At 41.0% G+C, this 14,007-nt stretch overlaps 1 protein-coding gene and 1 long non-coding RNA gene across 2 annotated transcripts in view; one reads left to right on the forward strand and one right to left on the reverse strand.

The window, feature by feature from the left end:
• Positions 1-5,337, reverse strand: part of BPGM (bisphosphoglycerate mutase) — a 28,091-nt gene extending 22,754 nt beyond the window's left edge. Inside the window, exon 1 of the mRNA XM_024737983.1 lies at positions 5,221-5,337. The gene's annotated coding sequence lies outside the window, so the exon portion shown is untranslated. The remainder of the gene's footprint in view (positions 1-5,220) is intronic.
• Positions 5,338-5,569: 232 nt separating this feature from the next.
• The window catches only part of LOC112394943 (uncharacterized), a 39,050-nt gene continuing 30,612 nt past the window's right edge, over positions 5,570-14,007 (forward strand). Inside the window, exon 1 of the long non-coding RNA XR_003002253.1 lies at positions 5,570-5,740. This is a non-coding gene — a long non-coding RNA (uncharacterized LOC112394943). The remainder of the gene's footprint in view (positions 5,741-14,007) is intronic.

The following is a 14,007-nucleotide window of genomic DNA, read 5'->3' on the forward strand; positions in this document are numbered from 1 at the left end:
GGTGCCGTTGTGATGGGTCACTTATGACAGATCACTTGTTCCACATCTGTGTGCCTTGTTAGACTGTAAGCTGCAGCAAGGTTGGTCTGACTCACTGCCCCATCTCTAGAACCCAGCATGACACCTGACACATACTAGGTACTTAGTAGGTGTGTTGACTGAATCAAAGTTAGGCAAAAAGGATTAGCTTGTGCCAATAAGGCTAAGGCCTGACATTTTTAGTGGTAACCACCAAAGCAAAAATAGTCAGGCCCGAGACTTTAGGAAGCTTTTTTTTTTGTTGTTTGTTTTTTGTGTGTGTGTGTGTGTGGTACGCGGGCCTCTCACTGTTGTGGCCTCTCCCGTTGCAGAGCACAGGCTCCGGACGCGCAGGCTCAGCCGCTCCGCGGCATGTGGGATCTTCCCGGACCGGGGCACGAACCTGTGTCCCCTGCATCAGCAGGCAGACTCTCAACCACTGCGCCACCAGGGAAGCCCCAAGGAGAGATTTTTTACTTGAATAATGCTTCATGGACATGGCACTATTTAAGCTGAATTTGAAAAGATGTTTAAGATTCAGATTTATAGAAAAAAGAAAAAGAATTCCAGGATGTTTAAGATTCAGATTTATAGAAAAAAGAAAAGGAATTCCAGCCTAAGGGAACAGTGAGTAGAGGGCAAGGGAATAGGTGTTTATGGAGAAATGGTGAGCCATTCAAACTGGTTTGCCTAGAACAGTCTTGCTTTAGGCCTGTTTTCCCAACATACTTATTATAGGGCCCCTTTCACACTTGAAGGTCCCATCTGGAAAATTATATGACCACCTTAAACTAAGTATAGGGTATAACAAGGAAGTAGGAGGAGACTAGTCTAGAAAGATAAGACTGAATAGTGGCCCCCAAAAGGGCCTTGTGCCAAAGAACACAGGTTCTTCTGTAAGTATTGGGACATCATTAAAGGGTTAATAATGTGTATTTTAGGAGGATCAGGCAGCACCTACAAGTAAGAGAGATGGGAAAACCAGGGATTTGAATACTTGTGAGGCTTTTGCAACCATTCTGGTAACATTTAATGAAGACCTGGACAAGCATAATGGCTCTTGAAAAGGGGTAAAGGCAATGATGTGAAAGACACTCCAGCTTAACTCAGGTGGGGGCAACTTTCTCTGTAAAAGGCCAAAGAGTAAATTTTTTAGGCTTTGTGGGCTATGTGGTCTCTGTTACAATTACTCAATTCTGCTGAAAGCAGCCATAAACAATGCATGTATGAATAAATAAGGCTGTGTTCTAATAAACATACTGGAACTTTTTTTGTCTTTTACATATGGACAAAGAAATTAGAATCTCATATAATTTTCATGCACATGAAATATTGTTATACTTTGATTTATTTCAACCATTAAAAACCATTCATAGTTTGTGGACTGTACAAAAACAGGTAGTGGGTCAGAAGGCCTTAGTTTGCCAAACCCCGGCCTAGCTGGGATTATTCAGATCGACTAATCACATCAGCATTTTGAACCTTTAAGCATCCTGTCATGGGATAATCCCAACATTATTAAATCACCTGCTTTCATTCTTGGCCAGAACTGCAAGTGCCTTGAATAATGGAATCCCATTCGTAACTGTTTTTATCCCTCACAGAAGATAGTACTGAGCACATTTAAATCAGTCTGAGTAGTTTATTTTGCTTCATCGAATTATTTAATAATGGGTTCAAGATAGAAGAGGGAAAAAATTATTCATCTTGTTAACCAACTTCAAAAATATAATCTGTCATTTTGACATGCATTACTTTTATTAGACATCTTTATAAATGCTTCACACTTCAGGTGAATGTATACCTGCTCAGGAATGGGTGCTATGGAATTGCCTTGGCAAAAAAGAAACAAATAGGCGATTTGAAGAAAACACAATTTGCAGGTGACTCATATTTTCAAAGACCTTTTGAAATACATATACGTATATGCATTTTTTCCCACCTAAATTGGCGACAGGGTAAAAAATATCCTTTCCATAAACGTCACCGTAAAGTCGAGTTATGTTTCAAGATTAGCATCCTTTTGGCAAGGTAGGGATGGAGAGGGTGGGTAGGTAGGTAGGAGACTGGTACACATCAGGCCACTGCATTTACTGAGGTTACTTCTACAATACTTCCAGAATCTCTAGGTAGTATCAACAAATGTAGCTAAAAATCTTGCTGCTGCCTCCTACACCTGCTCCTCATTAAACCATATAATTTCACGTACCTCTCCCTCACCCACCATACCTGAGTCTCGTCCTCTCTCCCAAACCAATGCTCCTAGGACAGTGCCTCCTCCTTTCCTCAGGTGTTTGAAAAATAATAATGTCTAATACTCTAGTATGGCAACTCATGAACAGGTGGGGAAAATTATAGGATAAAGTCCAGTCTAAACAGTTTGTTTATTGTTTTCAAAATTGAGTAAGAAATGTGATCAATGATATAATGTTGAAGTAATATAAAATAAGGCATGCAGAGCCAGAGTTGCTTTGAGCCAAAGCTTACCCTTAAATATTAAATATTCAAATACTACCCACTTGGATGTTTTCCCTGGTCCAAATCCTCACTACATACCTTTGAACAACTCTTAACCTCCGTTGCATTAGGGATCTAACTCTATAAAGATAGGCTGGCTAGATGTGAGGATAGGAAAAAGAGAGGTTAACCGTGTTTCTGATAGATTAAAAAGGAACAGTGGAAATGAAATCTGGAGCTCAGTCCCTTAGGGTCTTAAGATATGCCTTTCCGCAAGCCCAGCTCATTACGAAAAGTTCAAACATGACTATTTCCAAAAGTACCTATTGTTCCATAATCTATTACTTTTCCTAAAGCTTTATGGGAACTGTTCCATTTGTGTTTGCATTATAAGAACAACTCTTTACCAGGAGCAAACGCTATTACTTACAGGTGTTTTCCAGACACTATTACCGTGTCATTCTCCAACTTTATACCTATTAACCACTTGTTACAAAGGTAACAAACCATAGCAGGTAGACCCCTCTTCACAGGAAAGGGACACACGTGTAATGACATATGTGTGTGCCTGGGGCATGTGGCCTGTTCCAGCCTGCGTGGCATCACTGATCTGCACAACACCCACTCATGACACCTCCTTCCTATCTAATTACTATTCTCAAGGGGCTATGAAGAAGACTAAATGAGATTAGGGTGAAGTGGTCTACCAAAGAGTGTGAGGTATTCTGGGTTGAATGGAGCAGACTTTGACTAACACATGAACACTGACACAGACCTCAGGCCCTTGAGAGTGATCCTGACTTGCTGATGGTATGAGCAGAAGTAAAAGCTGGGAATAAAGCAAAATGAGGGTGGCAGGAAGGAGAAAAGGTTAAATTAGACGGTGGAAGTAGGAATGCAATCAAATGTTGTGTTTCAGGAAAGAGGCGTTGCCAGTAAGATACAGTCCTAGAAGCATACCAAATACTAAGCAATATTCTACAATCCAAATGCTTTAGTGAAGTGGCTAACATTTATTTTACATTTTATAAACTATATTTTATCCATATTTGTGGCCAAGTTTCAGTTAAAGAGTTTTGTTATTAAGTGATACTTTTAGTCCTATTTCCCCATATAAATATCCCTTCACACCAGATTTCATTCCAAGGATGTTCAAGTGACCTCACAGTTCAGACGCTGGCGTGTCCTCTATGCTCTAGGCACCAGACACACAAAGATGAGGGCATGGCTGAATTTAGATGTCATTACTTAAAATGAAACATGCCACTTAATTTCAACCAACCATAGGAGGCAAAAGAGGAAGAGAGACTGAAAGATCTACCCAGACACCAACAGTGGTTGCCTCTGAGTGATGGAATAAAGGATGGCATTTTCTGCCACATTATACTTCTGTACAATGTTCATTCTGGACAGAAGCCAAATTTTCTACAATGATCCACTTGGTTTGGTTTAAATATGGACACAAAAGAACAGGTACTACTGTTGTAGCTGGGAACTTTTATTTGCTAACAGGCTGGTTAGGAATTTACTGCAATAAGATTTTGCTGATGTACTTGTGGTGGAAAACGTCTAAGGATCTTTAGTTTAAAACAGACTTTGAACACAGGCATGGACCTTGGAAATAATCCAATGCGACATCCACTTTTTAAAGATGCGAAAATTAAGAGACAGATAACTGAAATGATTTAAGATCACACAAACAGCTTCAAGACTAAAACCCAGGTGCCTTGACTGCCAACTCAGAGCTCCTTCCATGACACCATTTGTTTGAATTATGCTTCTCTCAACCCCACCACAATTGAGTAGCATCTGTGGTGTGTGAGGTGCTACAGGAACACAAAGATGGATCAAACCTAGTCCCCTGGCCTCAGGGAAGACAGTTTTAAAATAAAAGACAAAATGACATGTGTTCTGCTTTCATTATAGAAAACCCTAATAGCTACTGGTGAAAGATAGCATTTGATTTTTTTCCCCAAAAGTGTGCATTCAGTCAGTTAACATTCTGGTACCACTCACAAGCTATAAAGCCTCCATAATTTGGAAGGGAGGTGGTAGGGGAATGAGAGTTACAATAAGTTAACTAACAACCAATTATCCTTAAAACGTTAACTGTGAACTTCACTTCCATTACACATTTCTGTTGTCCTTCTCCAGTAATATGGCCCCCATCCCTTCGAAAGGAGAAGAAATACACTTATTTTTTCATTTGTAGTGGTTCGAAGAACCTGTGATTTAGCTCCAGACTAGAACCCTCCATAAACCATTGCAGATATTCACCTTTCTCCTTTCATGACGTTCAAGTTTTTTCTGTCTACTGAGACTTTTAGGGCCAGGTCTGCCATGGCCCTCAATATAGTGGCACAGCCCTGAAAACACACCGAGCTCCCTTCCAGTGGGAGCCCTACTATTTACGGGGCTCTGTCACCCCGTGCCTCAGACGTCCAGGGGAGTTGAGTTCATCACTCCCTTCAATTCCTGTTTATTCTTGCCGTCAAGGTACCTCTACCAAGCGGAATCCTCCTTTCGGCTGTCAGACCAGAGAGGCTTATTCTGACAAAGGGACAGCTGAGCGGGACCTGGGGGATAAGTGAGGGTCGGAGCTTGAGGGGTGGACGCGCGAGTGCCAGACTCCCGTCAAAGACTGAACCCGGGGAGGAAAGGAACTGGCCCTCCCGCACGCCAAAATAAACCACCACATCATTGAGAAATGGAAACGTTCGCAACAGCAATATTAAAACCACTCACCTGCAAAAAGGCCACCAGCAGCAGCCGCTCCTCGGAACCGCCAAGCTGCCAGTACCTCCCAAGACTCATCACGGCTGCCGGCATCGACTCTCTTTTCTAGCCCCGGAGCCACAAGGGGCAGGTCCTATGGCTCTGACTATTGGAGGGTCAAGCTGTCACTCATTCACAGCCCCACCCTACTCCCAGGAACAGGTCGAGGTCTTTTCCGTTTTTCAAATCCCCGGCGTAGAAAGTAAGGCTCTGAATGGCTTGCTGAGGAGACGAGCACACCTTCGGGCCAGTGAAGAGCTAGCTTTGACGCTAGTGGGCGGGCTTCTGCCTAGGGAAGTAGAAAAACAAAGCCGGGAGCGTCGCCACGGCAATTGGAAAACTTCAGGAGTGCTTAAGCGGTCGGGGTGTTAGAAAGTGTTCGGCGTCGTGAAGGAAATACCTGCCAACGTAGAGAAGGGTCGACGGAATCTTGGAAGTGATGAGGTGATGCCTTCCTTTACTCTTGGGAAACTGCAGCCGGCGGATGAAGGTGGGCACTCCTCGCGGAGGAAAGCTCCTCCTTTCCTCATGGTTTTAAGTCCTAAACGGTGATTAAAGCAAAAGCCTTTAAAGTGCCCGATTTATGGGCAGTAACTCGTCCTCACTCTCTCCTAGTGTTGATACTTTTATAGGGATTTCCCCTTAGGCAATCCCCCGAGATTATTTTGGTTGGGGGAAGAACAGTGAACATGGAAGGCACTAAAAGCTTATAGAACAGACGAAGAGAGGATGGAGTGATATGAGAATGATAAATTGGGGGGCCACGGTTACTGAACAAGGGAAATCTATGAAAATACTCGAAGCTGGGCACAGGGCCTTGTAAGCTTCTTCAAGTAGGATTGAACTACCACACAAGCCTTTGAAGCATAAAGTGTCAGAACCTTTGGGTAGGTGTGAAAATAATGATTGGTTTGTTTGCCTGACCACATGGGAAATTCTGCTTCTTGATTTCTAAAAGCTGTCCTACCTAGTGTTTAGTATCCTCTTTTGAGTTTTTCCTATTTCATCCTCAAAACAAGTCCAGTAGATACGTGATGGCCAAGCAGGTCCTCAGAATAATTAAACATAAATTTGAAAAGCTAATTTCCACATTTTTAACCCTGTGACACATTATGTATTGAATTCGTTAAGATGTAAGCATTGGTAGTTAGTTCTGTATCTCCTCTATCCTTCTTAGAGCATAACAATTCCTCCTAGGATGTCAAAGAACAGACCCTTACTTCTGGGAGAGCACAAATCCAAGGACTGACAGATCCCAGCAGGTGATAGGTACCATCTAGGGACAGTCAAATTAAACTTGTACAGGATTAACTAGAGGTCAGGTCAGAGCAACTGGAGGAGGCGGCTTCCGGTCTTGACTCCCAAGAATGCAGCTTCCAAATCCTATACTCTTACCCACTTCCTCTTCCTTTTCTCTGTACCAGGTGAGGACAAAGTGAAGGGAAACCTTTTCTGCTAGTGTAACATCAAAGCTTCCTACTTAGAGTGCCCACCATCCATACTCTGGAGGATAAAGACAGGATAAAGACAAGTGTCAGTCTTATAGCATTTAGCGATACTTATCTGGACTTAAGGGCTCACTGGATTTTGTTTTACTGTTATGTATACCAGTGGAATGCTGGTTTGTCACATAGAACATTAACAACATCAAACATCACCTGCCTTTTAGAATCTCCTTGTACAGGTGAGGAATCTGAAATTTAAGAAGTTTATTCAGAATTACTTAGCTGGTTGGGGACAGAGCCTGGGCAAGGATCCAAGGTTGCTAATTCATAATTCTGGGGAAAATGCTTCCTCTCCTGCTGCCTCTTGCTCCCCACTAAGACACAAACACAAAAGCAATATTTTTTTAAATCAAATTACTAATTTGAAAATTTATTTCCATTGAGACCAGTCATGAAAATTTACTTCTGATGTAGCAAACAGTATAGATAGTACGAAAATAACTCAGGTTCTCAGTTCACTACTTCAAACAACTTTTGGTGTAGTCCCACTTTCATCCAAATAAGAAATGAAAATGCAGTAAAGTATTATAGCCATGTTGTCTTTCTTTCTGTTATGTGAGTGTATCAAAAAGGCAATGTTAACACATATAGTACTTTAAGAATTAGTAGCAGATTGTCTTATTCAGGACCTGAATAAAATACAATTTTATGAAAGCCTACATACTGGGCCTAAATTTCACAGCTATTTACACAGGGCCTTTGCAGGTGGGGTTGAGCTGGTCCACCATGCATCAAAACATCATCCAGAGACCTAGGCTATTCTGCCTTGGCTCTCTCCTTCCCTCCAGCAAACTTCTGAAAGTAGTTGATCCTATATCCCCTTTACAGATTGTCTCCTTGACAATCTTATCGTTATGATCTGGTTGTTTGCTGCTAGTATCTAGTCTCCCACCACACGCTACTGTCTTTCAGGGTCAGATTAAAATATGCTCCCTGTAATCTAGTGTAACAGGCCCAAAGTGTTTGGCTCCCACCTATTGACCTATTCAGTACACGATCCCTCTACTGAAACCAAAAACTGGAAATGCCCTTTGGGATCAGCCATGTAGAACCTTAGAAGAGACTTTGAAGCCATCTGTCCCTTCATTTTACAGGTTAAAACAGAATGCTCATCTCACAGAGTAGTGCAAAGAATAACTGAGGCCATGTTGAAATATTTTTGCAATCTCTGAAACACCTTACGTCTGCTACTTCTTTGCACTGGGAACTTTGGCACGTTGTCTGACCTCAGCCTGTGTCTTTATCTGTGAAATAGGGATAATATCTAAGTGGCCATTGTGAAAATTAAATGAGATAATGCTGAATGTACCTGGCACAAGGAAAGTGTTCAGTAAATGGTAGTTATTCTTAACAACTACAGTAATGATAAATGTAAAGTGTTTTAACTACTTACATGTACTCTTGTTTTAAGAACTCAAGGAAGTCTAGGCCTTGTGCTTTCCTCCCCTTTGCCTGCTCTCTACCCACATGGAGACCTGGCCTCCTGCAGAGATTACAGGACAGGAATTTCCTTAGTTATCTTGTTGCCACCCAGAGAGGTGACTGTCAAGATGTGAATGCCAAAGAGAGTACAGATGCACTGTGGGGCTGGGAGCCTCTGGTATTGGGAAGTCTGAACTATATGAAATTTCCCTACTGTACAACATGGAGCATCAAGGGGTGAATGAAGTTGTCATAATTTCTCCTCGTGGAGTTGTTTTTCAAATGCTATATCAGATTTATGTATTATACTTTATATTAAAACTATTGTTTATTGCATAAGGCTTAGAAAAGAAAAAATTTTAAACACCCACATTCCTACCACTTAGAATTTATTGTTAATTTTTATTTCCTTCTATTTTTTCTCTATAAATCAATTATTTTAAAAAGACAGGAATCCGGGCTTCCCTGGTGGCGCAGTGGTTGAGAGTCCGCCTGCCGGTGCAGGGGACACACGGGTTCGTGCCCTGGTCCGGGAGGATCCCACATGCTGTGGAGCGGCTGGGCCTGTGAGCCATGGCCGCTGAGCCTGCACATCTGGAGCCTGTGCTCTGAAATGGGAGAGGCCACAACAATGAGAGGCCCTTGTACCGCAAAGGGAAGAAAGAGAAAGGAAAAAAAAAAAAGACAGGAATCCGTAGTATATATACTGGTTCATGGCAATATTTACTTAATTCATTATGAACATCTCCTCATGTCATTTAATATTCTTCTTCGATTAAAATTCCATCAGGTGACTGTGCCTTTGGGTATTATGTCTCACAATTCAACCAGTTTCCTACTCTTGGGCGTTGAGGTTGTTTCAGTTTCTTTCAAAGATTCAGGGACGTAAATGGGCTGCTGCTTTCCTTAAATGACAGGGTGCTCTGGGAATGTCTGTTGAACCAAAGGTACTGGCTGCTGGCCTTCTCTGCAGAGAGGCTGATAAAGTCGCCAGGCATTCTTTTCTCTGTGGCCTGGAATTGCAGAGCTAAGAAAGCTGAAGCCAGGGAAGCCTGAAAGCTCCTGTAGGGTAGTCCCTTCACCCCTGCTCCCCCCAGAGTTTCCTGCTCTTCAACCTGAAGAAAAGGTATTGAGGTGAAAGAAATTGAGGGAGGGGTTGGAAATCAGGGCTCAATTAATAAAACCTCACAAAACTCCTGGCATATGTGTCTCCAATTTACAGATGAGGAAAGTAAGGCACAGAGACAATCTGTGCAAACCTGCACAGCTAATTAGAGAGTCTGAGTTTGACTTGGTTCTGAAATTTGAACTCTCCCCACCATGCTTCCTACTTCTTCTAAAAACAGATGGCTATAACTTCATTCTTCTTTTTTTTTTTTCTGTGAGAAATTTGTTGTCAGTCTCCTAAGATTTATTGGTTATCTGCTCCCTTAAAAAAAAATTCCCTCCTGACTGTCCAAGGATTTCTTCTGCCTCTGGATTTCCCAAGTTGGCTCCCCCTTTGCCAAAAGAATATATCCTCATTCTTTGATAAAGAATCAGACAATTTAGCTTTTGTTCACCCCTGCCCAACATTTGCTAGTTTTCTTCCCAAAGTGTCCTCACTATATGCCTTGGAAGGTCAAACTCATAAAAGGAAGTTCTCATAAAGCCTGCATAAAGTTAACAATGTTACACATAGTTCCTTAGCTTTGGGGATTTATAAAGTATGACTATATAGAGAGCAATAAGTCTGTTTTTCTGGTTTGGTTATAACCTGGTTCTAAACGAATTTCTAAAAGAAACTTTACAAAATTGTTTAGAGCCATGTAGCATCATTAAAATGGGTGTATAACCTACCAATATGACACTTTTAAGGCAGTAACACATATTTGGAAGTGTAATTTCTGGAATGTTTTGTTAAAGGGTCTATATATAATCTAATCAGAATCAGTTTCAATCAAGAAGATATCTTTTCTCGCTCTTTTTTTTTTTTTTTTAGTATTTATTTATTTATTTGGCTGTGCTGGGACTTAGTTGCAGCACACGGGATCTTTGTTGCGGCGCACGGGCTTCTCTCTAGTTGTGGCACTAGAGGGGTTAGTGTGGGGGCTCCAGAGCGTGAAGTCTCAGTAGTTAGTTGTCCCAGGCATGTGGGATCTTAGTTCCCCAACCAGGGATCGAACCCGTGTCCCCTACACTGGAAGGCAGATTCTTAACCACTGGACCACCAGGGAAGTCCCAAGAAGATACCTTTTTTCCATCCTCCCTGCCCCACCCCCCATACTATACCAGTACCCTAGCCCAAACTACCATCACCTCTTGCATGGATTTTCTCAGTAGCTTCCTAACAAATCTTCCTGAATCCACTTTTCCTCTCTTTTAGCCAGGCAGGGTGATCTTTGTGATCATAGTACAGCTAACCCCCTCCTTCCCCCAGCTTGAAACACTGCAATAGCTTCCCACTGTCCCTGGTATTGGCCTTCTTTCCTCTTCCCTATGGCCATTAGACCTTGGCACAAGCATTTTCCCTACCTAGAATGCTCTTCCTTTCCAGGTAGTTAAAGCGCAGAATAAGAACCCAATTTTCCTAATTCCCAGGCTGAATCTCTAATGTAAGTGTGTTCCTGGGGATTAGTTGTTGTCCAGCAGGGGGAAAACATGATTTGGAGGTTCAAAGGAAATTCAGTAGTGCAGGGGTTAAGAGTGTGGGCTTTGGGGCCAGTCCGCCTGGGTTCCAGTCCAGTACTAATGATATGATCTTGGGCAAATTTTTTTTTTTAACACCCTTGCCTTATTCCTTCTGTTGTATAATGGGCCATGGTAAGGTTATCTACCTCATAAAGCTATATTGTTTAAATAAGTTAACACATGGAAAGAGCTCAGTAAATTTTAACTTTAACAATAGTCTCAACAATAGATTAAGGGCCCAATATAATTTCTTATGTAGAAAGTAAAATCAACCTTGGTAATTTTCTCTTGTTTTCTTCTGGGAAAAAACAGATACAGCAAGCAACTGGGAGGCCCTCCTAGGGCAGCGGAAGGCTGGTCCTAGCAGATAAAGCTTCAGGGTCTGCACTGTGTAGGGAAAGACACATGATTACATAGTCAAAACAGGTGCCAGGCCACAAATGCTAGTGAGCTAACATGAAGCCTAAGGGATTTAAAAAATACACAAGGAAAAATAAATTAAAGAAATCTAAAATAGTATATAAAAAATCACAATAGCGGACAAAAGATAATCTGTTTACAGATGAAATCATTTTCAGCTTCTAAACTAAGCCCTGTCATAAAATATCTTTTCCATGTATAATAAACATTTTGGAGGCTACCTGAGGTCCCAGAATTTTTTTACCAGAATGTTCTATGGTAGCTTTGAGATCTGTCATTTCTAGGTACTTCTAGGTACTATTTTGTACCTAGAAGAGAGAAGCTACTTTACCTGTAGACTGTTACTCCAGCTTGAATGAGACAAAGTTCTTTATATTCCCCATTTAAATCCTTACAGAATCCTTATTAAATAAATTTAGAAAATAGTTTGACTGCCTTCACTTATTAGTGAGTTTTCAAGTAAAGAGTAATAAGAGTACAGAATTTGTTACCAGTTTGGTAACCATCAGTGACTTCTGGCCACTGGAGTGTAGGTCTCTTTATGCCAGTTGAGTCTCCTAACTAGTCTCTGCCATCATCTCTCTGTGAGGTCAGATAAGAGGAACAGGTAAGTCTCCTGTCGGTAGCCACAGGATATAAAAATTAGCAAGAAAGGCTATTCTCATACGTGGTGTTCTATAGACTATTATTAGACTTACGAGTAATGGCAGAGGCTCTAACACTTGATGGTTCTTGGAGAGATGATGGGCTGAAACTCCGGTTGTTGTGATCCATGATTATTCAGTGACAGCTGGAGCAGAGAACTGCAATGCCAAATGACCTACATTTCTTCGCCTTCGAAACTTTAAGCAATTATATAAAGACCAAGCATCTATAGCTTGCTAAAACTTCCCTACTGTTGAAAATTATTTTTAGGACCATTAGGAAAAAAACCTATGTTCTCAGATTCAAAGTCAGTTATATTAGGCAAAATATTAATAACGGACCAACTTTTAACAAAATATTATGGTAAATATTTCATTTTTTATCCAAAACTGGTAACTGTTGCTTTATATATATTCCTCTTTGCCTAAACACATATATTTCTTTATGCTTTGTTGCTTCTCTACCTTCTCTAAAATGGGTGACAAATAAGGACAAAAAAAGGAAAAGGAAGAAGGGGAAAATAAGTAAAACCTTCAGAAATGCACAGGTCTGGTCCCAACCAGCAAATCAATCCAAAAAGTAACCAATTATTCATTGAATGAAGGAAGAGAATTAACAACACTATTAATGCCTACCATAAGCTGTGCCAGGAGCAAGAGATATTAAGATACATGAAACATGATCTTTATCCTCCAGGAGCATGGCCCAGTAAGAGCGAAACCAACTCATGAACTATGAATCACGGTCCAACAAATACATGTGCAAGTGCAATCATTGAGGACTCACAGGGTGTTTTGGTTGGATGGGGGAGGGGGAGTTCTTAAGTGTGTGTGGGGAGGGGCTGGGGGTGAGAAGAGTTGGCAGGGATGTGAGAACTATAGATACATAATGGAAGAGGTAACGTCTGAGCAATGTTAAGAAATGAGTAGACTTCCAGCAAGAATCCAAAACTGGATTGTGGTGATAGTTGCACAATTGTATTAAACTTGCTGAAACTCATTTGGATTATATGCTAAAAATGGGTAACTTTTATGGTATATAAATTATATCTCAAACTGTTTGTTTTTTTTCTTAAGAACACTGGCTTTAGAAACAGACACATGTGGACAGATTCCTGCAATTGGCTTGTTTCAGAGAGAAAGTGCATGAATGATCTTATTTGTTGTAAAGCCACTGCCTTTGCCCGATAGACCTCAGGGTCTAGTGCTACCTGTCTGGGTGGATAGTCAGTGTGTCTAGGTCTGGGGATGGTATTAAGAAGCTTATTGTTGCCTCATACTTGAGCCACATTATCCAACAACTTTATCAGGCATACAGCTGATATTCTACTTCCTACCTTTATGACACCTATTTCTTTCCATACTTAGTTACCAATTTTACAACTTTGGACTGGTGAAAAATTTATGTCGAACTAAATTTAGACTGATAGAAAAGTTGCTGGAATAGTACAGAGTTTCGTGTATCCTTCACCCAGCTTCCCCTAATGTTAACATCTGACATAAGCATACTACAATCGTCAGAATCAGGAAATTAACATTGGTACAGTACTACTAGCTAAACTGAAGACCTTGTACAAATTTTGCCACTAATCTCCCACTAATGTCCCTTTTCTATTCCAGGATCTTATCTAGGATCTCACATTGCATTTAGTTGTTAGTTATCCTTGGTGCCCTGAGGTCTGCAGTAGCTCCTCAGTCTTTCCTTGTCCTTTATGACCTTGATATTCTTGAAGAGTGTAGATGATTTTGCCAAATGTCTCTCAATTTGAGTTTGCCTAATGTTTTTTCATGATTGAACTCAGGTTCTGCAGTTTAGGTGAGAATACCATGAAATATTGTGTTGTCTTCACTGCATCATATCACAGGGTTCATGATGTTGATATATTTTATTATTGGTGGTATTAACCCTGATCACTTGGTTAACGTGGTTTCTGCCAAGTTTCTCCACCATAAAATTACATCTTTCCCTTTGTAATTAATAAGTATGTTGGGGGAGATCTTTTGAAGTCATGAAACTTTATTTCTCCTCAAACTTTTACCCACTAGTTTTATCATCTATTGATGCAATTTGGCTACAACAGTTATTATTGTGGTAT

Source organism: Neophocaena asiaeorientalis, unplaced genomic scaffold, assembly GCF_003031525.2.
Source record: "Neophocaena asiaeorientalis asiaeorientalis breed wild unplaced genomic scaffold, Neophocaena_asiaeorientalis_V1.1 scaffold364, whole genome shotgun sequence".
Taxonomy (NCBI): Eukaryota; Metazoa; Chordata; class Mammalia; order Artiodactyla; family Phocoenidae; genus Neophocaena; species Neophocaena asiaeorientalis.